The 26,255-nt window shown below is 36.6% G+C and overlaps 1 long non-coding RNA gene and 1 pseudogene across 2 annotated transcripts; one reads left to right on the top strand and one right to left on the bottom strand.

The window, feature by feature from the left end:
* Positions 1-323: 323 nt before the first annotated feature.
* Positions 324-790, bottom strand: LOC116536833 (annotated as a pseudogene). The gene has a single exon (XR_004262818.1). The product of XR_004262818.1 is annotated as a 60S ribosomal protein L28 pseudogene (transcript).
* Positions 791-7,722: 6,932 nt separating this feature from the next.
* LOC116536832 lies at positions 7,723-26,253 on the top strand. The gene is made up of 3 exons (XR_004262816.1): positions 7,723-7,835; positions 24,756-24,762; positions 26,244-26,253. It is a non-coding gene; the product is annotated as an uncharacterized LOC116536832 (long non-coding RNA).
* The last annotated feature ends 2 nt before the right edge of the window (positions 26,254-26,255 follow it).

Genomic DNA, 26,255 nt, shown 5'->3' with positions numbered 1-26,255 from the left:
CTAACAATAAATTTTTACCCATTCGCCAACTTCCTTTCATTTCCTGCTCTCATCCTCACACCCTTCTCAGCCTCTGGTATCTATCATTCTACTCTCTACCTCTATGTGAGCAAGTTTCTTTCAGCTTCCACATATGAGTGAGAACATGCAGTTCTCATCTTTCTGTGCCTGAATTATTTCACTTAACATAATGACATCCAGTCTCATTCATAATGTTGAAAATGAGATGATTTTATTTTTTTATGGTTGAATAGTATTCTCCTTTCTGTATATACCACACTTTTTTTTTTTTTTTTTTTTTTTTAAGGTCATCTAACTATTGCTTTGGGAGCCGGGGGCTCAGGAGCTCTTGGTGGGGCAGGTGCGCTTCCTCTTCACCATCACAGGCTTCTGGCTGCGCAGGATGGCGCTAGCCCTGCGGATAGCTGCCATGCATAGGTCGGGCTGGCACTTGCTCTTGCATATCATGTGTCTGATGCTGCTAAGCGTGGGGCGAGCACTCTTGTTGATGGTAGTCCGCACGTAGGAGGTGGCAGGCTTCCGCTGGCCGGATCTCCATTTCATGACCACCACTACACCCTTGCCGTTGGGTGCCAGCTCCAAGCCCACAGTCTTGAGGTGAATCAGCCCGTTGTAGCGGAAGGAGTTGCGGGCCTTCAAGTTACTGGGCTCGGTGCTGTAGGTCTGCTTGTTCTTCTTGATCAGGAAACTGGAGCAGTTCCGCACGACCATCCATTGCAGATGCGCAGACATGGCGGAGGCTTCTCTCGCTGCGGCGACCTGAGGCGGAAAGACTATACCACATTTTTTAACCTGTTCATCTGCTAATGAAAATTGAGGTTGATTCCAATTCTTTGTGGAGTGTGAATAAACATGTGAGTGCAGGTATTCTTGTGATATGCTGATTCATTTTACTTTGGATAAATACCAAGTAGTACGATTTCTGGATCATATGATAGTCCTACTTTTTGTTTGTTGAGAAATTTCCATAGTGCTTTCCATAGTGACCCTACTAATTTACATTCCCATCCATGGTGTATAACAGTTGTTTTTTTCTGTACATCTTTACCAGCACCTGCAAATTTATTTATCATTTTCTCTAGGTTTTCCAGTATATTAGCATATACTTGCTAATAAGTTTTAATGATCTTTTGTATTTCTGTGGTAATATTTGTAATGTCTCCTTTTCCACTTCTGATTTTTTGGGAGGATTTCCACTCATATTTTCTTGGTTACTCTAGCTAGCAGTTTATTCATTTCATTCATCTTTTTGAAAAACAAAATTTTTATTTTATTGATTCTTTGTAATCTCTTAGGTCCCTATTTCATTAAGATCTGCTCTGATTTGTGTTATTTATCTTCTTCTACTTTTGTGTTTTGCTTGCTGTGACCAAAGTTTCCTGGAACTGACAAGCAACTTCGGTAAACTCACAGGATAACAAATTAATGGATAAAAATTAGTAGCATTTCCATACACTACTGAAACACAAGCTGAGTGCCAAATAAAAAAGGCAATCTCATTCACAATAGTAGTCAAACTATACTACAGGCTACAGTTACCAAAACAGCATGGTACTGATACAAAAACAGACACATAGACCATTGGAATGAAATGGAGAGCCCAGAAGTAAGGCCATATGAAGAAGATTGAAACTGGCCTCCTTCCTTAGACCATATACAAAATTCAACACAAGATGGATTCATACCTTAAAATTAATACCTAAAACAATAAAAAAATCCCAAAGAAAACATAGGAAATGCTATTCTGGATATGGACCCTTGCAAAGAATTTATGACAAAGTTGCCAAAACAATCAAAATGAAAGAAAAAATTGACAAGTGGGACCTAAGTAAACTACAAAGTAAAAGAAAGATAACCTAAGAAGTTAGAGAAAATATTTGCTAACTGATATGGTTTGGCCGTGTTCCTACCCAAATCTCACTTTGAATTGTAATAATCCCCACATATCAAGAGCAGGGCCAACTGGAGGTCATTAAGTCATGGGAGCAGTTTTCCCCATGCTGCTCTCATGGTGTTGAATAAGTCTCACAAGATCTGGTGGTTTTCTAAATGGGAGTTCCCCTGCACAAGCTTCTTTGCCTTCCACCATGCAATAGGCACCTTCCCTCCCCATGTTTTCTGCCTTGACTTTCATGTGGAACTCTGAGTCAATTCAACTATTTTCTTTTATAAATCACCCAGTCTCAGGTATGTCTTTATTAGCAGTATGAGAACAGTATAATACACTAACTGTACATCTGACAAAGGTCTGATATTCAGAACCTATAATCAACAGAAATTAACAACAAAAACAAAGAAGCTTATTAAAAATGGGTGGAAGATATAAACAGATACTTCTCAAAAGAAGACATATAGGAAGGAGGTAGAGCAAAATGGCTGAATATAAAGCTCGATCAATCATCCCTTCCAATAAGACACCAAGTTAACAACTATCTATACAGAACACACACACAGAAAAAAAAAAAAAAAAAAACACTTTCACGAGAACCAAAAATCAGGTGAACACTCACAGTGCCTGACATTAACTTAATATTACTGAAAGAGGTACCAAAGAGATAGAAAAAAATTCAGAATCACTGATGCCACCCTTCCTCCCCCCCACCAGCAGCAAAAGCATGGTGCAGTGTGTTGCCCTGGGTGCTGGAGGAGGGACAGCACAGCAATTGTGAGTCATTGAACTTAGGGCATTCCTGTCAGAGCTGAAAGAAAAACCCAACCAAACTCAGCTGACATCCATCTACAGAGTGAACATTTAAACCAGCCCCAGACAGAGGGAAATTACCAATCCTAGCGGTCTGAACTTGAGTGCTAGCAAACCAGGCAACTGAGGGCCAAATTATTTCCCTTTTTTAAGAACACTTGAAAAGCAGTATATGCCATAAGGACTGCAACTATTAGGCATGTGCCAGGGGTAAACCAGGCCCAAAAAAATTTGACTGGGGGAGGCATGTGACATACTGAGACACCATCTGGGGCAACCAAGAGAGTACTGGCATCACCCCTCTCTTAAATCCAGGCTGCACAGTTTATGGCCCCAAAGAAGACTCATTCCTTCTGCTTGAGAAGAATAGATGAAAGAGTGGGGACAACTTTGTTTTGAATCTTGGATACCAGCTCAGCCACAGCCAGATATAGTCAGAGTCATGAGGGCTCCATTCCAGGACCTAGATTCCAGATAATATTTCTAGACACAATTTTGGCCAGGTGACATTTCTAGGCTTACCACTGCCCTGAAGGAAAGAACCCAGTGCACCCAACATTCACCACCTGCTAATTGAAGAGTGACTGGGCTGTTAATAATGAGCAGAGATGCCTAGGTACTACATCAAGAATTTTGGTGAGCCTCTGAGACCTGCCGGCTTCAGGTGAGACTCAGCACATTACTAGCTTTGGTGGCTACAGACCAAAACTCCTTCTGCTTGAGGAAAGCAAAAGGAAGAATAAAGGGGATGGAATTTGTCTTGTACTTTAGGTACCAACACTGTGACAGGCAGGTAGAGCACCAAGAAGGCTCTTGGGGTCCCCAATTTGAGAACTTGACTCTTGGACAGCCTTTCTGAACATGCCCTGGGCTAGAGGGGATCCCACTGTTTTGAAGGGTGAGTCCCAGGACAGGCAGCCTTCATCACAAGCTGATTTAAGAGACTTTTAACCTTAACATCAATAGTAGTCTGGCAGAAGTCTACGAGGCCAGAGGCCAGGGGTGGTGGTGGACTACAAGGTGAGGTTCCTCTGCCTTTTAAGAGGAGAGAAAAGTGACAAGAACTGCATCTTGTGGTTTGAGTGCCAGCTCAGCCACAATACAATAGAATACCAGGTAGACTTTTAACTTTTTTGACTCTAGTTCCTGACTTCTGGATGGTAATTCTGGATCCACACTAGGCCTGGGAGAACTTACCACCCAAAAGGAAAGGACAAAGACCTGGTTGGCTTTGCCAGCTGCTAATTGTAGAGCCCCAGGGCCTTGTGTGAATATAGATAGTAGTCAGAAAGTGGTTACAGCAGGCCTTGGGTGAGACTCAGTGCTGTTCAGGCTTCAGGTCTGACACAGCACAGTCATAGTGGTGGTGGCCACACAGGGGATTGTGTAACTCCAGTTCCAGCTTTAGGTAACTCAGAACAGAGACAGTGACTCCATATGTTTGGAAGAAAGTAAGGGAAATGAGCAAGAGTCTCTTGATGGTAATCCAGAGAACTCTCCTGAATCTTGTTAAAGACCATAAAGGCAGTACTTCTATGAGTCTGTAAGAACCACAGCGTCACTGGGCTTTGGTGCTCCCTAAAAGAAAAACAGTTTAGATCACAACCCAACTATTTTCAAATAAATCAAAAGCCTTCCAAGGAAGGATGGCTACAAATAAATGAAGATAGTGAAGACCACAATAAATACTGAACTCTACAATGAGCAGACACCAAAGAAGATCTGCTAGCATCAACAATACCTCTGAAAACACAAACAAAAAATGAAGCAAATAAGGCACTATGGAGAAATCCTGGAGAAATACAAATATGTGACTTTTCAGAGAGATAATTCAAAATACCTATGTTGAAGAAACTCAAGGAAATTCAAGATAACATATAGAAGTAATTCAGAATTCTGTCAGATAAATTTATCAAAGATTAAAATAATTAAAAATAATCAAGCAGAAATTCTGGAGCTGGAAAACACAACTGGAATACTGAATAATACATCATAATCCTTTACTAACAGAAGGGATAGAGAAGAAAAAATTATTGAACTTGAAAACAGGATATTTAAAAATACACAGTAAAAAGAGACAAAATTAAAGAGAATAAAGAACAATGAAGCACACCTGCAGAATCTAGAAAATAGTGTCAAAAGGGAAAATCTAAGAGTTATTGGATTGAAAGAGATGGTAGAGAAAAACACAGAACAGGAGTAGTAAGTTTATTCAGATGGATAGTAACAGAGAACTTTCAAAACCTAGAGAAAAATGTCAGTATCCAAGTTCAAGGAGGTTATAGAACACCAAGCAGATTTAACCCAAAGAATACTACTTCAGGGCATTTAATATTCAAATTCCCAAAGGTCAAGGATAAACTAAGGATCCTAAAAGCAGAAAGAGAAAAGAAAAAAAAAAAAGAAAGCCTCAATAAACTAGGTATTGATGGAACATACCTCAAAATAATAAAAGACATTTATGATAAACCCACTGCCAATATAATACTGAAGGGGCAAAAGCTGGAAGTATCCCTCTTGAAAACAGTCACAAGACTGGTATGTCCTCTCTCACCACTCTTATTCAATATAGTATTGAAAGTTCTGACCAGGGCAATCAGGCAAGAGAAAGAAATAAAAGTTATTCAAATAGATAGAGAGGAAGGAAAATTGTCTTTGCAAATGATATAATCCTATATCTTTTTTAAAAAAAATCTTCTTAGCCCAAAGCCTTTTTTAAGCTGATAAGCAACTTTAGCAAAGTTTCAGGATAGAAAACTGATGTGTGAAATTTACAGGCATTCCTGTACATCAACCACAGGCAAGGAGAGAGCCAAATCGTAAATGAACTCTCATTCACAATTGCTACAAAGAGAATAAAATACCTAGGAATACAGCTTAAAAGGGAAATGAAGGACCTCTTCAAGGAGAATGACAAACCACTGCTTAAGGAAATCAGAGAGAACAAAAACAAATGAAAAAACATCCTATGCTTATGTATAGGAAGAATCAATATTGTGAAAATGACCATACTGCCCAAAGTAATTTACAGATTCAATGCTATTTCCATTAAACTGCCATTGAAATTCTTCACATAATAAAGAAGTAGCTATTTTAAAATTGATATGGATCCAAACAGAGCTTATATAGCCAAGTCAATTTCAACCAAAAAGAACAAAGCTGGAGGAATCATGCTACCAGACTGTGAACTATACTGTAAGGCTACAATACCAAAACAGCATAGTACTGGTACAAAAACAGACACATAGACCAAGGGAACAGAATATAGAACTCAGAAATAAGACTGCACATCTACAGCCATCTGACCTTTGACAAACCTGACAAAAACATGCAATGGAGAAAGGATTTCCTATTTAATAAATGGTGCTGGAAAAACCGGCTAGTTATATGCAGAAAACTTAAATTGGGCCCCTTTTTTACATCTTATATGAAAATTAACTCAAGGTGGATTAAAGACTTAAATGTAAAACCCAAAATTATAAAAATCCTAGGAGAAAATCTAGGCAATACCATTCAGGATATAGGCATGGACAAAAAATTTGTGACAGAATTGCCAAAAGCAATTTCAACAGAACCAAAAATTGACAAATGAAATCTAATTAAACTGAAGAGCTTCTGCACAGCAAAATAAACTATCATCAGAGAAAACAGAGAAACTACAGATCGGGAGACAATTTTTGCAATGTATCCATCTGACAAAGGTCTAATATCCAGATTCTACAAGAAACTTAAACAAATTTACAAGAAAACAACAAACAACCACAATAAGAAGCAGGTAAAGGACATGAACAGACACTTCTCAGAAGAAGACATTCATGTGGCCAACAAACATATGAAAAACAGCTCAACATCACTGATAATTAGAGAAATGCAAATCAAAACTGCAATAAGATACCATCTCATGTCAGGAAGAATGGCAATTATTAAGATGTCAAGAAACAGCAGATGCTGGTGAGGTTGTGAAGAAATAGGAAATGCTTTTACAGTGTTGGTGGAAATGTCAATTAGTTCAACCACTGTGAACAATCGTGTGGCAATTCTTCAAAGATAGAGAACCAGAAATACCATTTGATCCAGCAGTCTCATTACTGGGTATATACCCAAAGGAATATAAATCATTCTATTAAAAAGATACATGCACATGTATATTCATTGTAGCACTATTCACAATTGCAAAGAGATGGAATCAACCCAAATGCCTATTAATGATAGACTGGATAAGGAAAACCTGGTGCATATACATCATGGAATACTATGCAGACATAAAGAAGAATGATATCATGTCCTTTGCAGAGATATGGATGGAGCTGGAAGCCATTATCCTCAGCAAACTAACACAGGAAAAGAAAACAAAACACCACATGTTCTCACTTATAAGTGGGTGCTGAACAATGAGAACACATATACACAGAGAAAGAAACTACACACGCTGGGACCTGTCTGGAGTTTAGGGTGCAGAGGGAGAGCACCAGGAAAAATAGCTAATGCATGTTGGTCTTAATACCCAGGTGATAGGTTGATAGGTGCAGCAAACCACCACGACACACATTTACTATGTAACAAATCTACACATCTTGTACATGTACCCCAGAACTTAGATTTTTAAAAAGAGAGATACAAATAAACAATAAAAATTACAAATTGATTATTAGCAGTGACCCCACAGAAATACCAATGATCATCAGAGATTATTATGAACAATTCTAAGCACAGAAGCTTGAAAACCTAGAAGAAATGGATAAATTCTTAGACACATAAAACCTTCCAAGACTGGACCAGGAAGAAATTGAATCCATAAACAAATCAATAATGAGTTAAAAAGTGAGTCAATAATAAAAAGCCCACCAGTCAAAAAAAAAAAAAAAAGTCCAGACCAAATTTATTCAGAGTCAAATTCTACCACACGGATAAAAAAGAAATAGCACCATTTCTTCTGAAAATATTCCAAAAAAAATGAGGAGGATGGACTACTCACTAACATTTTTTATGCGGATAGCATCAACCTGCTGCCAAAACCTGGCAGAGACAGCAAAGAAGAAAACTTAAGATCAATATCCTTGATGAGAATAGATCCAAAATTCCTCAACAAAATATTATCAAACTGAATTCAGCAGTGCATCAAAAAGCTAATACATCACAACCAAGTAGACATTATCTCTGAGCTGCAAGGTTGCTTTAACATATGCAAAACAATGCGTCACTCACCACGTAAACAGAACTAAAAACAAAAATCACATGACCATATCAATAGATGCAGGAAAGGCTTTTAATGAAAATAAGAATCCCGTCATGTAAAAAATACTCAACAAACTAGGCACTGAAGGCACATACTTTAATAACAGCAATCTATGAGCAACCCACAGCCAACATTACACTGAATGGGCAAAATCTGGTAGCATTCTCCTTGAAAAGCAGAACAAGACAAGATGCCTTCTTTCATTACTCCTATTCAGTATGATATTGGAAGTCCAGGCCAGAGCAATCCAGCAAGAAAAAGAAATAAAAGGCATCCAAATAGGAAGAGAAAACATTAAGCTTTCCCAATGTACAGTCAGTGTAATTCTATACTTGGGAAACTTCATAGTATTTGTCCAAAAGCTCCTTGATCTGATAAACAAATTCAGGAAAGTTCTGTGACACAAAATCAGTGTACAAAAATCAGTAGCATTCCTATACACCAACAGCAACCAACCTGAGAGCCAAATCAAGAATGCAATGCCATTTGCAATAGGCATAAATAGCAAAAAAATATTTAGGGATATAGCTAATCATGGAGGCAAAAGTTCTCTAAAATAAGAACTGCAAAACATGTCACAAAGAAATCAAAGATCACACAATCAAATGGAGAAATAGTTCACGCTCATGGATAAGAAAAATCAATATTTTTAAATGGCTGCATTGAACAAAGAAATGTATACAATCAATGCTACTCCTAACAAACTACCAATGGCATTCTTCATGGGAATGGAAAAATGTATTTTAAAATTTATATGGAACCAAAAAAGAGCCTAAATAGCCAACACGATCCTAAGTAAAAAGAACAGAGCTGGATGCATCCCATTATTTAATTTCAAACAATACTACAAGGCTATATTGATGAAAACAGTATGGTACTGTTACAAAAACAGACACATAGACTAATGGAACACAATAGAGAACCCACCTCCATCAGTACACCTACAACTATCTGATCCTTGACAAACCTGACAAAAACAAGCAATGGGAAAAGGATTCCCTATTCAACAAATCGTGCTGTGATAACTGGCTAGACACATACAGGAAATTGAAATTGGACCCCTTCCTTACACCATAAAAAATTAACTAAAGATAAATTAAATATGTAGATGTAAGACCTCTAATTATAAGAAAGAATTTTAGAAGAAAACAAGAAATGCCATTATTTTCAGGAATAATTTTATGAGTAAGACCTCAAAAGCCATTTTAAAGAAAATGCATGCTGGGCTTAATTTGACAAGTGGGACTTAATGAAACTAAACAGCTTCTGCACAGTAAAAGAAATTATTAACAGTAAACGGACAACCTATAGCATGAAAGTATTTGCAAACTATGTATCTGACAACAGTATCATATCCAGAATCTATAAGAATCTTAAACAACTTAGCAAGCAGAAAGCAAATAACCCCATTAAAAGGTGGGCAAAGAACATGAACAGATACTTTTCAAAAGAATGCATACATGTGACCAACAAGCTTATGAAAAAAATACTCAACATCACTAATCATTAGAGAAATGCAAATCAAAACCATAATGGGATACCATCTCACACCAGTCGGAATGAGAATGACTATTATTAAAAAGTCCAAAAATAACAGATGCTATTTTGGTTGTGGAGAAAAGGGTACACTTATAAACTGTTGGTGGGAATGTAAATTAATTCAATCATTGTAGAAAGCTGTTGGGCAATTTCTCAAAGAACTTCGAACAGAATTACCACTGTACCCAGTAATCCCATTATTGAGTATATACCCAAAGGAATATAAATTGATCTACCATTCAGACACATGCATGCATTCGTTCGTCGCAGCGCTATTCACAATAGCAAAGATATAAAATCAACATAAATACCCAACAGCGATAGACTGGAGAAAGAAAATATGGTAAATATACACCACGGAATACTATGCAGCCATAAAATGAATGAAATTATATGCATTCTAGCACCCTGGGTGGAGCTGGAGGTCATTATCCTTAGCAAACTGACAGGAACAGAAAACCAAATACTGCATGTTCTCACTTATAAGTGGAAGCTAAACATTGAGTACATATAGGCACAAAGAATAAAACAATGCACAGTGGGGTCTCCTTGATGCTGGAGGGCTGGAGTAGGGTGAGGATTCAAAAACTACCTTTCAGGTACTATGCCTATTACCTGGGTGACAAAATAATCTGTACGCCAAACACCCACAAGGCACATTTTACCTATATAACAAACCTGCAAATGTACCCCTGAATGTAAAATAAAGTTAAAAATAAAATAAAATCGGAATACATAAACAAATATAGTTATGCCACTAAATAAATATTTTCACCTTCTGCTACAGTTTGGATGTGTCTCCCAAAATACATGTGTTGGAAACGTAATCACCGCTGTAACAGAATTAACAGGGGGACCTCTTAGAGAAGTGAATAATAAATTAGTAGATTAATAGATTAACGCTATTATGATGGGAACAGGTTCGTTAATGCACATGTTGATTCCTTATAGAAGGACAAATTAGGCCTCCTTTTGTTCCCTTACATCATGGGATGATGCAGCAAGAAAGCCATCAGGAGATGCCAGCCATTTGATCTCAAACTTCCAGTCTCCAGAATCCCAGCTAATATATTTCTGTTCGGTATGAATTATCCAGTCTGTGGTTTTCTGCATTGGTAGCACAAAATAAACTAAAAAACAGCCCCATGTGTAAAATTACCTGAAATCACTTCTACTTAACATCCTAGTATATTTTTACTTGGTTAACAGTGAAGCGGAAGGTTTTTCATTTCAAACCTCCTTTCCTTTCACAGTATAAATGGATGGGCATTTAGGTAATGTCCATAGTATGCTGACAATCAAAAGATCAGAAATCACATATGCAAGATGTTCATAGTTAACATTAATATTCATAGTGCATTATTAATCAGCCGTATGCAGTGTATTGAACAAAATTTGTAGTAAGTTAATAAATGATCTGGTCTTAATAGCAGAAATGGAAAGAGTTTTGTTTGATGGGATAATAGTATTCTACTTTAAGACTAATATACAACTAACCTTTCAAATTTGAAAGACCAGTAGCCACTCATATCTCTTTGTTTCATCTGTGGGTTATCAGGTGCAAGAAGAATGGTAATTTTACTTGATAAATGGTTTGTTTTGTAATGATATAAATAAAATAAAAGAATCCCCATCCAGAGAGTTATTTTACACAGCTGTTTGTGCAGTCAACTGCTAAATAGTTTTGAGTGATTTATTTTTTTCTAGTAAAAATACTAAAAGGGGGCTGAATTGTCTTGTACATTGAAAGGAATATTATTATAGTTTTCCTTCTGCCAGTTCTTTCCACGGGTAGCATAATTAGTATTATCAATGAGAAAACAAAACTATTGTCAGCAATTGAACTAGTTAGTGCAGTGCATAGAATGTGAAACAAATACATCAAATAACTGGCAGTTAAATATATATGGTTTCATTGGAAGAAAAGATGAACATTTAGTAGAACAAGAAAGCAGAGTTACACATCAAGACAAATGTTTTAATTTATTTGAATGAATTTTGGCAAATGATTCTTTCTTTACTGATTTGAATCCTTTCTTTAAGAAGCTTAAAAATAAATCATTATTTAATTGCTGAACTTGTAGAAATTCAGTAAAAGACAGACATGGTGTAAAGTAACTGTTCATACTTTGCCATCATTCATTTGTTTATGCAGGCCTGTATCCATTAAACTGAGGAGTTACCATTTGCCAAGCACAGAGCTCAGTCCAGGGTACATGCTGAACTATGACAAGGCCCCTGTTCTTAAGGACCTCAGTACAGAAGGAAAAACAACATGTAACTATGACACTATAATTCAATATTTTAAGTCATAGTTTTGTGAGACAGTTCCTTGACTCAAGTATCTCATATATATACACACACACACACATATATATATTTTATATGTATATATGTATGTGTGTATATATGGACACATATATATACTTTTGTGTGTATGTATATACATGTACGTGTGTATATATACACACACTACATATATACTTTATATATATATATATATATATACACATGTATATAAACAGACATATATATCTTTTTTTTTTTTTTTTTTGGAAGCAGAGTCTTGCTCTGTCGCCCAGGCTGGAGTGCAGTGATGTGGTCTCAGCTCACTGCAACATCCATCCCCCAGGTGCAGGTGATTTTCTTGCCTCAGCCTCCCCAGTAGCTGGGACTACAGACACAAGCCACCGCACCTGGCTAATTTTTGTACTTTTAGTAGATAGGGGGTTTCACCATATTTGCCAGGCTGGTCTTGAAATCATGGCCTCAAGTGATCTGCCGACCTCTGCCTCAGTATTTTTTTGTACAGCTTTACTTTCTTTTCTCTCCACTGAATCTTCCAGCACTTGGTTCCACAGTCAGCCACCTTCAGGCCAACTCTGTTTCACCTCTCTGTCCAGGAATGGAGAGTCAGATTCTACAGTGCGATCTGGGCTCAGGCCCTGAGGTTTCTGTTTGTCTTGGAGAAAGGTAATTTAATAACAATAAGCAGTACACAAAGTACTCTGAATGCCGAGAGGAGAAACTCTGTGGTGTGCTTTTCCTGGGATGAAATGATGGGCATATGTGGTATACAAAACTAACATATTAACTTTTGTTAAAGTGAATAACTTTCGTCTTCGAAGAAAGTCTTCTTAAAAGTGTTCCTAAGAAAAGCAAATGTGATTAAAAATTGCTTCCTTTTCTACTTTCTTAAATAATTTCTATATGATCAGCCTTCTCTCTTTCTTAAATGTTTGTTTGCTATTTACCAATGAAACCATCTGCAGGCCTAGAATTTTCTTTCTTAGAAGTTTTCAATTATATGTTTCAATTGTGTGTTAAATTCATTTAATTGATATACGACTAATCAGTTTTTACGTCTTTCCTTGCAACAGTTTGATATATTTATTTCTCAATGAATTCATCCATTTCATCTAATTATTGAATCTATTTGCATATATTTGTTCATAATAATATCCCATTATATTATATATGTTATTTTTAATGATGTCCTCTTTGTTATTTCTGATATTAGTAATTTATTTCATTCCTATTTTTATCTTAATTAGGGTAGCTATAGGTTTATGATTTTTATTTTTCATAAAAAACTAGATTTTGCTTCAATAACTTTAGGAGAACCAATCTATTTTAATTAGGGTAGACATAGATTTATGATTTTTATTAATTTTTTAAAAAAACTAGATTTTGCTTCAATAATTTTAAAGGAACCAATCTCTTTTTACTTTACAGCCATATCCAATGTATCCATTAATTTTCTGAGGTCTACCTCCAAACTATATACAAAATCTGACCGCTTCTCAGCACCTTTATGATACCAATTTTGTCCAAACTATCATCATCTTTAACCTAGATTACTAGAGTAGGTTTTTTGTTTTTTGTGGCTTTTTTTTTTTTTTTGCATTTTCCTATCTCTAATGACAATGGTATTAGTTACATGGAAGGCATTTAATTCATATTTGTTGAATGAACAAGGCTCAACTTTCTATAGTAATTATATATTCATTCATCAACATTTCTACTATACCTTTAAGATTTTCTGAAGTCAGAAGTTCTTTTTGGTTAGTTGGAAATAGTAAAACAAAGAAATTAATGTAATCTAGTATCAGATTATCTGTGATTGAAGTCTGCATTCATGATTTTCTTTCTCAGTAACCTTAAGCAAGTCAGTTCATCTCATTCTGTAGCTTAATTTATCACCTGTAAAATGCAAATAATATTTAAACCCTCCTCATAGGGTGCTGTGAATCTTAAATGGCATAATACATTTAAAGCATTTAAGATAGGTCTTGATAAATATTAAGATACACAATACATATTAGTTTAATTATTATTATTTATTTTATGTCCCTCTCAATATCAGCCTAGCACATCAGAGAGAGTAGGTCTGAGTGGTCTTTATTCTGTCAAGTATGTTGCAGGATTTTGCCAGTGTGCAGCTTTCTCAAAAACATTTCCAACAAGCTGTGAGTTATTAACAAAAATTTTGTGTCTAATGAGAAGACTTTTCCTTGTTTAAAAAAAGATCCTTCCAAATAAAAGCTAGTTCTAAGATATAGGCCAAAAATACCAGTTCTGCCACAATTAGAAAACATTGTATTAGCAAAATAAACATAGTTATGGTTGCATAAAAATGACATATAAGTATCTTACATAAAATGATGACATTGTCTGGATATTGTAAACTCTAGGCATTAAGGCACAGTAGTTTTGTTCCTGTGACATAAAAATAGATGATGTAGGTGAAATAGAAAAAAGAGTAGATGAAGAACTCAAACTATTTTTACTTTTTTTAGTTTCTGAAAAGGCTTAAAGACACAATTTCTATTAGGGTTATTCCACAAAAAGTAGTTGTTAGATAAATTCCTCTTATGGCTTACTGAAGAGAGCAAAGTAATTGAGCAAAATAATTATTGCTTTCTCTACAGGATATTAAATTTTAAGACAAGTGTTCTGAGCACGACTTATTCAATTGTTCTAGATTCTGAAAGCCAAGAATTCCGAGGGAAGCTACGGACTCAAAATCTAAGTATTTTATGTTTTCTATAAAAAACAAAAAAATGCTGCTGACTATATTTTTTCTCCCAAAATTTCATGGTTCTCCTCTTTGATTCTTAAAAAGCCATTGCAATTTGGGCTGCATTGTCAATCAAGGATAGTAGGTCTGTAAGTTTCCTCGCAAAAGTGTTTGAGATCTCTTCTGCAGTAAAAGCAGAGCCAAAAGAAAAAAAAAGATCAGACAAGTTTGTTGACTATTATCTTCCTTATAATGGAATTGCACTTAGCCACTACCTTTATTTCCTCTCATCTATTGGTCATAGAAGTGCTTTGAATTCCTCTTCAATGATATTTAAAGTTGTAGAGTTATTTTTCTCCAAGTGTTTAAAAGTACCCTTTTCCTAAATCCATAACATATTTGCCAAATTTATTTTTATGTTTTGCTTCATTCTATTATGTTTTACATGAATTAAGATAAGGATAGTGTGCAATGAGCAAAAGTCTGTCAGGACTATAGAATTCTAGAAGTTTCAGTAATCACAAGCTGCCCCCACCTGGGTTCCTTGATTCCTTGGATAACTGATATAATCTATGTTTTGTATAGTTTCAAAAACCCTTGCCTCTTCATCTATGCTGTGATTACACACCGACGGAACACAAAATAGTAGATTTTAAATAGTGAACTCATGGAGAATTCAATTATGGTGACGATAATAAAAAAGGACATAGGAACGTGCAAGGACGTCATAACTAAAACACCAAAAGCAATGGCAACAAAAGCCAAAATTGGCAAATGGGATCTAATTAAACCAAAGAGCTTCTGCACAGCAAATGAAACTATCATTAGAGTGAACTGGCAACCAACAGAATGGGAAAAAATTTTGCAATCTATCCATCTGACAAAGACCTAATATCCAGAATCTAGGGAGAACTTCAACAAATTTACAAGAAAGAAACAAACAACCCCATCAAAAAGTGGGCAAAAGATATGAACAGACACTTCTCAAAAGAAGACATTTATGCAGCCAACAAAAATATGAAAAAAAGCTCATCATCACTGGTCATTAGAGATATGCAAATCAAAACCACATTGAGATATCATCTTATGCCAGTTAGAATGGTGATCATTAAAAAATTAGAAGACAACAGATGCTAGAAAGGGTGTGGAGAAATAGGAAGGCTTTTACACTGTTAGTGGGAGTGTAAATTTGTTCAACCATTGTGGAAGACAGTGTGGAAATTCCTCAAGGATCTAGAACCAGAAATAGCATTTGACCCAGTAATCCCATTACTGGGTATATACCCAAAGGATTATAAATCATTCTATTATAAAGACACAGGTACACCTATGTTTATTGTGGCACTGTTCACAATAGCAAAGACTTGGAACCAACCCAAATACCCATCAATGATAGACTGGATAAAGAAAATGTGGCACATATACAAGATAGAATACTATGCAGTCATAAAAAAGGATGAGTTCATGTCCTTTGCAGGGACATGGATAAAGCTGGAAACCATCATTCTCAGCAAACTGACACAAGAACAGAAAACCAAACACTGGATGTTCTCACTCATAAGTGGGAGTAGAACAATGAGAATACATGGACACAGGGAGGGGAACATCACACACCAGGTCCTGTCAGGGCATGGGGGCTAGGGGAGGGAAAGTAAGGAGTGGGGGGTATAGGGAAGGGATAGCATTAGGCAAAATACCAAATGTAGGTGACAGGGTGATGGATGCAGCAAACCATCATGGCACGTGTATACCTTTGTAACAAACCTGCAAGCTATGCACATGTACCCCAGAACTTAAAGTATAGTAATAATTTGTTTAAATTATAACAAAAAATAATAAAAGCTAAAAAAATAAGTTACACTTTAACAGATGTGTGGTTTTTGTAATCTAAGACTTAAAAACTCAGAGACTCACAGAATTTTGGAAGTAAAAGCATTAAAGATCATGTAATCAAGTGGTTCTTAAAATAAGTGCATGTGTCTCTGACAGGATTATCTAATTATAACCAAGGGATATGTAAAGTGATAGGATAAACGTGGTACATTAGCGGGTGCCAATTTCACTCAGCCTTTGGTATTTTAAAACAGTGTTTTTATTTGTCCTCCTCTGATGCTGTACTCTATGCATGAAGTACAGGTACTCAGGCTCTAACACATTTCTTTAGGTAGATTGCTATAATTTTATGGGCCTAATGGATATCTAGGAATAGAAGAGGTTTGGGAATGATGTTGAAAAGTATTGCCAGTATGACCAAAAGATAATTGGATTGCAATGTAGAATCATGGAGGAGGCCAGGTGCAGTGGCTCACACCTGTAATCCCAGCACTTTGGGAGGCCGAGGCAGGCAGATCACGAGGTCAGTAGATCGAGATCATCCTGGCTAACAGGTGAAACTCCGACTCTACTAAAATTACAAAAAATTAGCCGAGCATGGTGGCACATGCCTGCAGTCCCAGCTACTCGGGAGGCTGAGGCAAGAGAATCGCTTGAACCCGGCAGAGGTTGCAGTTAGCCAAGATTGCGCCACTTCGCTGAAGCCTGGGTGACAGAGTGACACTCCATCTCAAAAAATAAAAATGAAAGTAAAAATAATGGAGGGACAGCCTTACAGAGCTATTGAAAGACCCACTAGCTAGGTGTCATTTCTGAATGATAAAAACAGTGTGAGACCCATTTCAAGTGCAAAGAGACAGCCTTTTAGGGGTTAAGGTTATTTTAGATCATACCCTATATCTACCGTACTATGTACTATGGTAGGAATATTTGAATAACATAAACCTAGTGCAACTCCCTTATTGCATAGAAAATCGAGGTCAGAGAAATTAAGTGATTTCCTGTGGTCACATGACGAAAGTCAACAGCAGAGATGAGAAACTGGTTTTCTTCCTTCAAAGACATTTCCCTTTTCACTTTACCACATTGAATCTTCTCATACAATTCCAGGTAAAATAGTTATTTTGCTTTGAGACTTGATGACTAAGCTTGTAAATGTGTACTCACAGCCCTGTCACAATTTTATTGGGCTCTCTGGAAACAAAAAACAAGTACGGTCTTCTGAAAATTGCCATTTTTTGCCAAAAATACCAAATGGGCTTATTTCTAAAACTTAATTTTCTATAGAATTTTTCTTGTTGTTTGAAAAGGTTTTTAGGTTATAAACACTAGCCTATGAGTAGAACTTCAAAATTTTTTATTAGCCCTGTGTTTTAGGGCACAAAGTTTAGTAACAATTTAAAAAGGTAACTTTTTTTCAGGTAGATAGCTATGTACATATCCCACAGTCTAGCATCATCTTACTTGTATAGCTCGGGATCTCTAAACGTGTGAGAGGACATAAGAAACATCCTCTGAATTTGGCAAGGTATTATCTCAGTGATCCTTCTAAAAGGGAATTATTCTTTGCAAGCTCAGAATGTGGACAATGGTCTCCAATTTACTCACTGTTTTGCAACTGAGAAACTGGGAATATAGCTTCTGATAACAGCAAGACAGTTACTGGCTACAACTATATACATGCAATTGATTGAATAATACCACCCCAAAAATGTCAACATCGTAGTCTTAAAACCTTTCAAAAAACTTTACGTGAAAAGAGGACTTCGAAGGTGTGATTCAGTTAAGTATCCTGAGAAGGGAAGATGTACTTGGATTATCCAGGTGGGACCAGCATAACAAAAAATGTTTCTGAAAAGACAAAGGCAGGCGAATCAGAGAAGGAGATGTGATTATGCAAGTAGAGAGAAGTAAGGTGATTTGACGATGAAAGTAGAGATCAGAGAGAAAGAGAGAGATTTGAGGGTGTTACAATGTTGGCTTTTAAATGGAGGAAGCAGGCCATGCATGAGTCAAGGAATGCAAGTGACCTCTAGAATCTGGAAAAGGCAAGGAAATGGATTCTCTTTTAGATCCTTCAGAGGGAACACAGCCTTGTCAACACCTTCATTTTTAAAATTTAAGATTTCCAGAACTGTAAGATAGAAATATGTTGTTTCACACCACACAGTGTATGGTAATTTGTTACAGCAGCAACATGAAACTAGTACAATATGACTATATTCAATGGAATATAAGAACATAAAAGAGTGTTAGTTAAGATGAAAGAGGAACACAAACCATTGGCTGTTTTCATTTAATCCATACATTCTTTATTAGTCTTTAGAAAGTCAGAACTTTTAAAGCAAAATAGATTACTTCAAATGTTGGTATTTCTTCAGATGCCCTAAGAAGGCATACTCAATGAATAAATTCAAACTTCATTTAAAATGTACATGGACACTAGAACCCTCCATTGATTGGAATTTAAGACTAAAGAGTAAAATAATACAAAGGTTAGAGTACACTTAACTGGGCAACATAGTATTATAAGTGCATTTCATATGTGACATTGCTTATTCCTTAAAGCCTATAGATAGGTACTATTATTATTATCAATTTATAAAGGATAGAACTGAGGCTCAGATAGATTAAACAATTTGTCCATCATCATACAGCTAGTAAATGGCTGATATCTCATTCTAATGCATATAGACACAAACTATGTGTATTTGTGTGTATGTACTGGTATTTTATTTTTTTATTGAAATATAATGTAGATAGAATAAAATATTTTAATCTTAAGTGTATAGTGTTATTAAATTGTACAAATATATACATCAATGAAACAATTATCCTATTAAAAATACTGAATATCTCCAGAATTTTCAAAGCTCCCTGTTCCACTTCGCAGTCAATATATCCTTATGGATAATTACTGACTACTAATAATGAGATGTGAATTACTTTTGCCTATTTGTAATTACTGATGTTCAGATTATGTGACGATTAGAACTCTCATCAATTAACTAAGGTAGTTTTGCATTTGCATGTGTTGAACAAATATATTTGATCACTTATTGGCAAGACACATGAATGGATGCTGATGTGAGCCAAAGAAATTTGGTTTCTACACTTAAGGAACTGACTTTCTTTTTTTTTTTTTTTGAGACGGAGTTTCGCTCTTGTTTTCCAGGCTGGAGTGCAATGGCGCGATCTCAGATCACCGCAACCTCTGCTTCCTGGGTTCAAGCAATTATCCTGCCTCAGCCTCCCGAGTAGCTGGGACTACAGGTGTGCACCACCACACCCAGCTAATTTTTGTATTTTTAGTAGAGACGAGGTTTCACCATGTTGACCAGGATGGTCTCGATCTCTTGACCTTGTGATCTACCCACCTCGGCCACCCAAAGTGCTGGGATTATAGGCATGAGCCACTGCGCCCGGCCTGGAACTGACAGTTCTAAAACGTAAGACAGATAAGTAATAAACAAAGGAATGTATGAGTTTCCATTGTTTTACATAAAAGGGGTTTCAACATAGACTTGGGAAAGTCAGGGAAGATTTCCTGAAGGAAGAAATCTCTATCTTACAGAAAATTATAGAAAATAATCACCCTAAACCAGCTCACATTTTAACGTGAATTGTATATCATTAATAATTGTGCAAAAGACTACAGGACAAAATAATAATTATTACAGAAAATTGAAATATATGGTCAACCTATTTATCTTACATCTGAAAGATGACTGAAAGTTGGCTGGGTAAAATGAAATGTATGGAGAAACACATTTTAGGCAAACACATTTTAGAGCTAGCATTTACAAGGGTCAAGATGCAAGAAAAAGTATATAGCATATGTAGGGGATTAAATATAGTTTAGTAACAGTAGATGTTATGTTAAAGATGGAGAATGGTAAGATATGAGGTATATGGAATAAATACCAAATTATATATATCCTCATCATGGAAAATCACAGATGAATTTAAGAGGACTGACATAATCATATTTACATTTCAGGAATATTTCTAGAGCTGCAATAAGAAACACAAATCAGAAGGAGGCAATACTAGGGATAAGTATTTCAGTTAGATTGCAATAATGTCAGTAAGAGGTGATGCCTAGACTGGGGTAGACCAGCGTAGTTGGAAAGATATTAATGGATTCCGAATACTTAGGAGGTAGAACTGGTAGTACTTCGTTATTGCTTGCCTATAGGGTTAGAGGGGAAAGGAGGAATAATGTTCCCAGATTTGAGGCTTAATCAAATGCATGGACGTTGGTTCTTTTTCCATTTACTGAGAATGGGCACAAAGAAGATAAATATTAACCAGGTTTTTGGGGAAGAATAATGAGTTCTGGGATATAGAGAAGAACCTGTTGTTTCTATGTCCTGTATGTCCTCAGACTGAGTTCACTTCTTCTCACTATTGTAGATAGGCTCTATGCACATAGACAGCTTTCTCAAATGCCTATGTATTCCGACTTCATTAAACTTTCCTGCTCAGTCCACTGTCAGGGAGGATTGGAAGTGCCAGAGAATTAATAGTACCAGGGGCTGCTGTAAAACAACTACTCTATAAGAATCTCTCAAGTGGAAAATTGTCTCATTGTTTCCCATAAACTGCATGTGGGCCAAATATGAGAGAGCTAGTATGGGCATGTCTTAGTTATAATGTATAAGAGAATAACTAAAAGGGCAAGGGGATCGCTGTTAAAAAAAAAAAAAAAAACCTGGAAATTGCACTACCAGATGCCTTGGGGCTGTGGAATAAGTGGCAAGCAACTAGCCAGAAGAGGACAGGATTTATTCCTGTCAAGGGAATTGCAGATAAGAGATCCCCAGTGATGGGGAGTGCTTTTGAAGAACTGAAAGTCCATAGAAAGTGAGCTTGCATGAAAGGACTGGCAAACCCAGAGAAAACATGAAGACAGATTATGACATTTTCAGTTAGATGAGAAATTTGCTGTTTTGTTGCATCTTTAGTTTCCTCATTCTCTAGCCTTGGAGGACAAATTAAATAAGAATATCAACTAGGAGAGAAGGATATAAATACTATGTCGGAAAAGATGGAAATAACTGTTATGCATCTCTGCCACACCCTTGAAAGTGTCCTGCTTTCAACATGCACACGTTTTACTATTATGTGAGATTGGATATTTTTAATTTTGACCAACAGTCCTTGTATAACTAATGAATTACCATAAAATTCATGTTGCTGGCTGAAATGTTATGCCCAAGTGAATAAAATGCAAAGGGGTAAAGATTATAAAATTAAATTACTTTATGATTATATTCTATCCATCATACTTGATTTATACGTCATTTACACTTACAGATTTTGTCATTTTTTTTTACAAAAGTACTACAGAAAATGTTCTGCAACTGTATTTCTCATAAGAATCTATAATTACATCTTGTGTCTCTTTTCATTTCAGTACATAGAGATCTACCTCATTCTTTTAACTGCTACATATTACCCCACTGTGTAGCTGCACTATAATTCAACTGCTCTTTTAATGCTGGACACTAAAGCTGTATGTAATTTTTACTACTACTAATGCTGCTGTGAACATATGAAAATCTCTATATATAGACATGTGTATGTATGTGTGTGTGTGTATGCATACACACACACTGATGCACAAGGATATGCAGTAGAATAGATTTCTAGAAGTGACATTATTAAATAAAACAGAATGCACATTTTAAATTTTCACTTCATGACTATATTTATTTCTGGAAAGGTTTAACCAATCCACACTGTTGAGATTTTAAAACATGTCTATAAGTTATTTCTTACTACTCCCTTCAAAAGAAAGAGGTCGAATATTTTCTTTGAGTATGAGCTGTACTTAGTGACTCTCTTCCAAAAATGGAATGTGATAAAGTGATAATGTGCAATTTCCTAGGATATACTGTAAAAGGCATTGGGATTTTTTTCTTCTTTCTCTTATACCACTCTTTCTAAGGAGAGGTCAGATGCCATGTTCTAAGGATACTTAAAAAAAACTACGAGGAGGTCAATTTTGTGAGCAAATTAGTCCTTGGTATGGTTTGGCTTTGTGTCTCCACCCAAGTCACATGTCCAGTTGTAATCTTTACTTGTGGAAGGGAGGACTTGGTGGGAGGTGATTGAATCATGGGGGTGGACTTCCTCTATGTTGTTCTCGTGAGAGCGAGTGAGTTCTCACGAGATCTGGTTGTTTCAAAGTTTGTAGCACTTCCCATTTCCATGTTTCTCTTTTTCTTGTTCTGCCATGGTAAGATGTGCCTGCTTCTCCTTCACTTTCTGCTAAAATTGTAAGTTTCCTGAGGCCCCCCAGCCATGCTTCCTGTACAGCTTGCAGAACTGTGAGCCAATTAAACCTCTTTTAAAAATATATTATCCAGTCTCAGGGAGTTCTTTATGGCAACGTGAGAAAGAACTAATACAGTGCTCCTGTTAATCGCCAGCGAGGAACTGAGACCTTCTGTGAAATAGCTGTGTGAGTAACCCATCTTGTTAGTGAATCCGTAAGGAGACCCCTGGACTACGTTTTCATTACAACCTCATGAAAAATCCCAAACCAGAATAATCCATCTAACTCACTTCTGAATTCCTAACCCACAACAACAGAGATTTTTAAAAAGTGTGTTCCTTTAAGTCACTAAATGTTGAAGAAATATATACACAGCAACAGATATCTTACAGTTTAACAAAAAGTGAATAAAAGTAGTCTTTTTTCTGATACCCTGGGGAATATCAATTCTACTTTTCTTATTATACTGTAAGTTAAATTTTAAAATGCAGATCAGGTAAACATGCTTCCTGCTCATTTTTCCAACCTCACATATTAAAGTGCTTAATATTTGGTCTTTGGACCACATTTCTTTTTCAAGTTCACTTTCTTGATAATGTCGTTTAATATTATGGCTTGGAAACTTAATTTTACCCTTTGATATAGTTTGTATATTTGTTCTCTACAAATCTCATATTGAAATGTGATATCCATTGTTGGAAGTGGGGCCTAATGGGAGGTGTCTGGGTCATAGAGGAAAATCTCCCATGAATGGCTTGGTGCTGCCCTCATGGAAATGAGTGCATTCTTCTGTTTTAGTTCCCTTGAGATGTGGTTGTTTAAAAGAGTCTGGAACCTCCCTGCCCTATTTCTTGCTCCTCATCTTGCCATGTGACATATCTACTCCTTCTTCTCCTTCTGCCATGATGGGAAACTTTCTGTGGTCCTTACCAAAAGCAGTTGGCTTCCTTTACAGCCTGCATAACCATTAACCAAATTAACCTTTTCTTCTTTATAAGTTACCGGTCTCAAGTATTCCTTTATAGTAGGCAAAATGGACTTTTATAAATCTTAAATTTATATCTCTATTTCTGACCTCACCTATACAACTGCCTGCTCAGTGTCTTTACTTCAATGTCTAATAATCAGTTAAAGTATTCTGACTAAACCATATTTATGATCTTTCCCTTAAACAGAAACATTTGCAGTTTGTCTCCTCTCACTGTATGGCAAGACTATCTTTTTAGTTGATTAGGCCAAATATCTTGCAGTCACCCTTGATTTATATCATACATTATGGTTAATCCATCAGCAAATTCTGTTGACCATATTTTCAGAATATATTGAGAACCACTTACTTTTCACTACTTTTTCTTCCATGTTCACTGTCGAAGCTAATACCATCTTGACTAGGCTACTTGCTTCCACCCTTGATCCTTACAGCTTATATTTCACATAACAAATAATGTAATCTTAAATTTAAAAACTGATAAGGGGAGTCATGTCAGTTCTTTGTTGAAAATCCTTTAAAATATTCCCATTCAGCCAAGCACGGTGGCTCAAGCCTCTAATCCCAGCACTTTGGGAGGTTGAGGTGAGCAGATCACTAGGTCAAGAGATCGAGACCATCCTGACCAACATGGTGAAACCCTGTCTCTACTAAAAATACAAAAATTAGCCGGGTGTGGTGGGACACACCTGTGGTCCCAGCTACTCGGGAGGCTGAGGCGGAGGAATCGCTTGAACCCAGGAGGCAGAGGTTGCAGTGAGCCAAGATTGAGCCACTGCACTCCAGCCTGGCGACAGAGCAAGACTCAGTCTCAAAAACAAAAAAAGATAAGTTCCCATTCTATATAGCATAAAGTGAAAGCTTTAGAGGGACCTGCATATACTATCACTAACCTCATCTTCTACTGTGAGTCACTGCATACTGTATGCAGCCACACTGACCTCCTAGTTCTTATTTCAAAGTTCCATGCAAGTTTCAGCCTCAGGACATTTTGATGAAGTTGTTTGTCTCTGTCTTACTAATCTGTGAATGTATGCATATATTTAAAATTTTTTGCCCATGAAATTCTTATTTAACATGATATCTACCCTCTTAAAACATCTTAAGTGCACAACACAGTATTGTTAACTATAGGCACAATGTTGTCCCGAAGGTATCTAGCACCTGTTCATCTTGTGTAACTGAAACATTATGTCCCTTGAACAGCAGCTCCCCATTTCTGCCTTTTGTGCCTCTGGCAACCACCATTACACTCTTTGTTTCTATGAGTCTAACTATTTTAGATATCTCATATAAGTGAAATCATGCAGTATTTTTTCTTCTTTGACTGACTTATTTCACTTGGTATAATATCCTTCAGGTTTATCCGTGTTGTCACAAATGGTAGGATTTCTTCCTTTTTAAATGTTGAATAATATTCCATTGTGTATATTCAGATGGATAGATAGATAGATACATAAATAGGCAGATAGATGGATAGATAACATTTTCTTTATACATTTGTCTGCCAATGGACATTGAGATAGCTTTTATATCTTGGCTATTGTGAATAACACTGCAATGAACATGGGAGTACAAGTATATCTCCTCTATCCTGACTTTAATTCTTTGGATACACAGCCAGAAGTGGAATAGCTGAATCTTAAAAGTAATTCTATATTTAGCTTTCTGAGGAAAGTTCATTCTGTTTTGTATTGCGGCTGTACCATTTTTCATTCCCATCAACGGTTTATAAAAGTTGTAGTTTCTCCACAACCTCATTTTTTTTTTGAGTCATTCTAAAAGATGTGAAGTCCCAAGAAAACCCAAATCAAAGGCAATAAAATTTGCTTTGTTTATGTATAACAAATGTGACCAGTTTTACTCCCCTTGCTGGGATTTCTAATTTTCAACTAAATTTAAAAATGTGTTAGCACTTTACCTTAAATACAAATAAAAGTGTTTTACAGATTCCACCAAGATGGCTGAATAGAAGCAGCTCCAGAGCACAGTTCCCAGCAAGAGAGATGCAGAAGGTGAGTGATCTCCACATTTCCAATTGAGGTACCAGGTCCATTTCAATAGGACTGGTTGTACAGGTTACTTTTTACATGCCCCATTTTTGAGACTGAAAAAACAAAAAAAAAATAGGACTGGTTGGACAGTGGGTATAGCCCAAGGAGGGCAAACTGAGGCAGGGCAGGGCGCTGCCTCAACTGGGAAGTGCAACTGACTGGAGGATCAGGGACTCTGCAAATACCCAGCACTCCGGTTCAGATACCGTGCTTCTCCTACGGTCTCTGCAACCCACAAACCAGGAGATCCCCACCGGGCTGAAAAGCACAGTGAGTTACCAGCACAGATATGAATGGCAGCTCTGCTGGCGCCATGGGTTGTCAGCACAGAGCTGGGTAGACATTTTAATTATCACCAAGAGTGCCTGCAGGACGGAGGTACCCACTCTCCAGAAAGAGGGGGAGCTGAAAGCAGGGAGAGAGGTGATATGACTTGGCAGGTACCACCCCAACAAAGACCAGAAAGCTGAAGCCCTTTCACTTGAGAGTTTCACAGCCAGCATATCAGTTCAAGCTCAACATGGGACAATTGAGCTCGGTGGGGGGAAGAGCGTCTGCCATTGCTGAGGTGAGTCTAAAC

Source organism: Sapajus apella, unplaced genomic scaffold (genome assembly GCF_009761245.1).
Source record: "Sapajus apella isolate SASKATOON/1434 unplaced genomic scaffold, GSC_monkey_1.0 scaffold104, whole genome shotgun sequence".
Taxonomy (NCBI): Eukaryota; Metazoa; Chordata; class Mammalia; order Primates; family Cebidae; genus Sapajus; species Sapajus apella.
The sequence above is the reverse complement of the archived record's forward strand: the minus strand, read 5'-3'. Positions and strand labels throughout refer to the sequence as shown.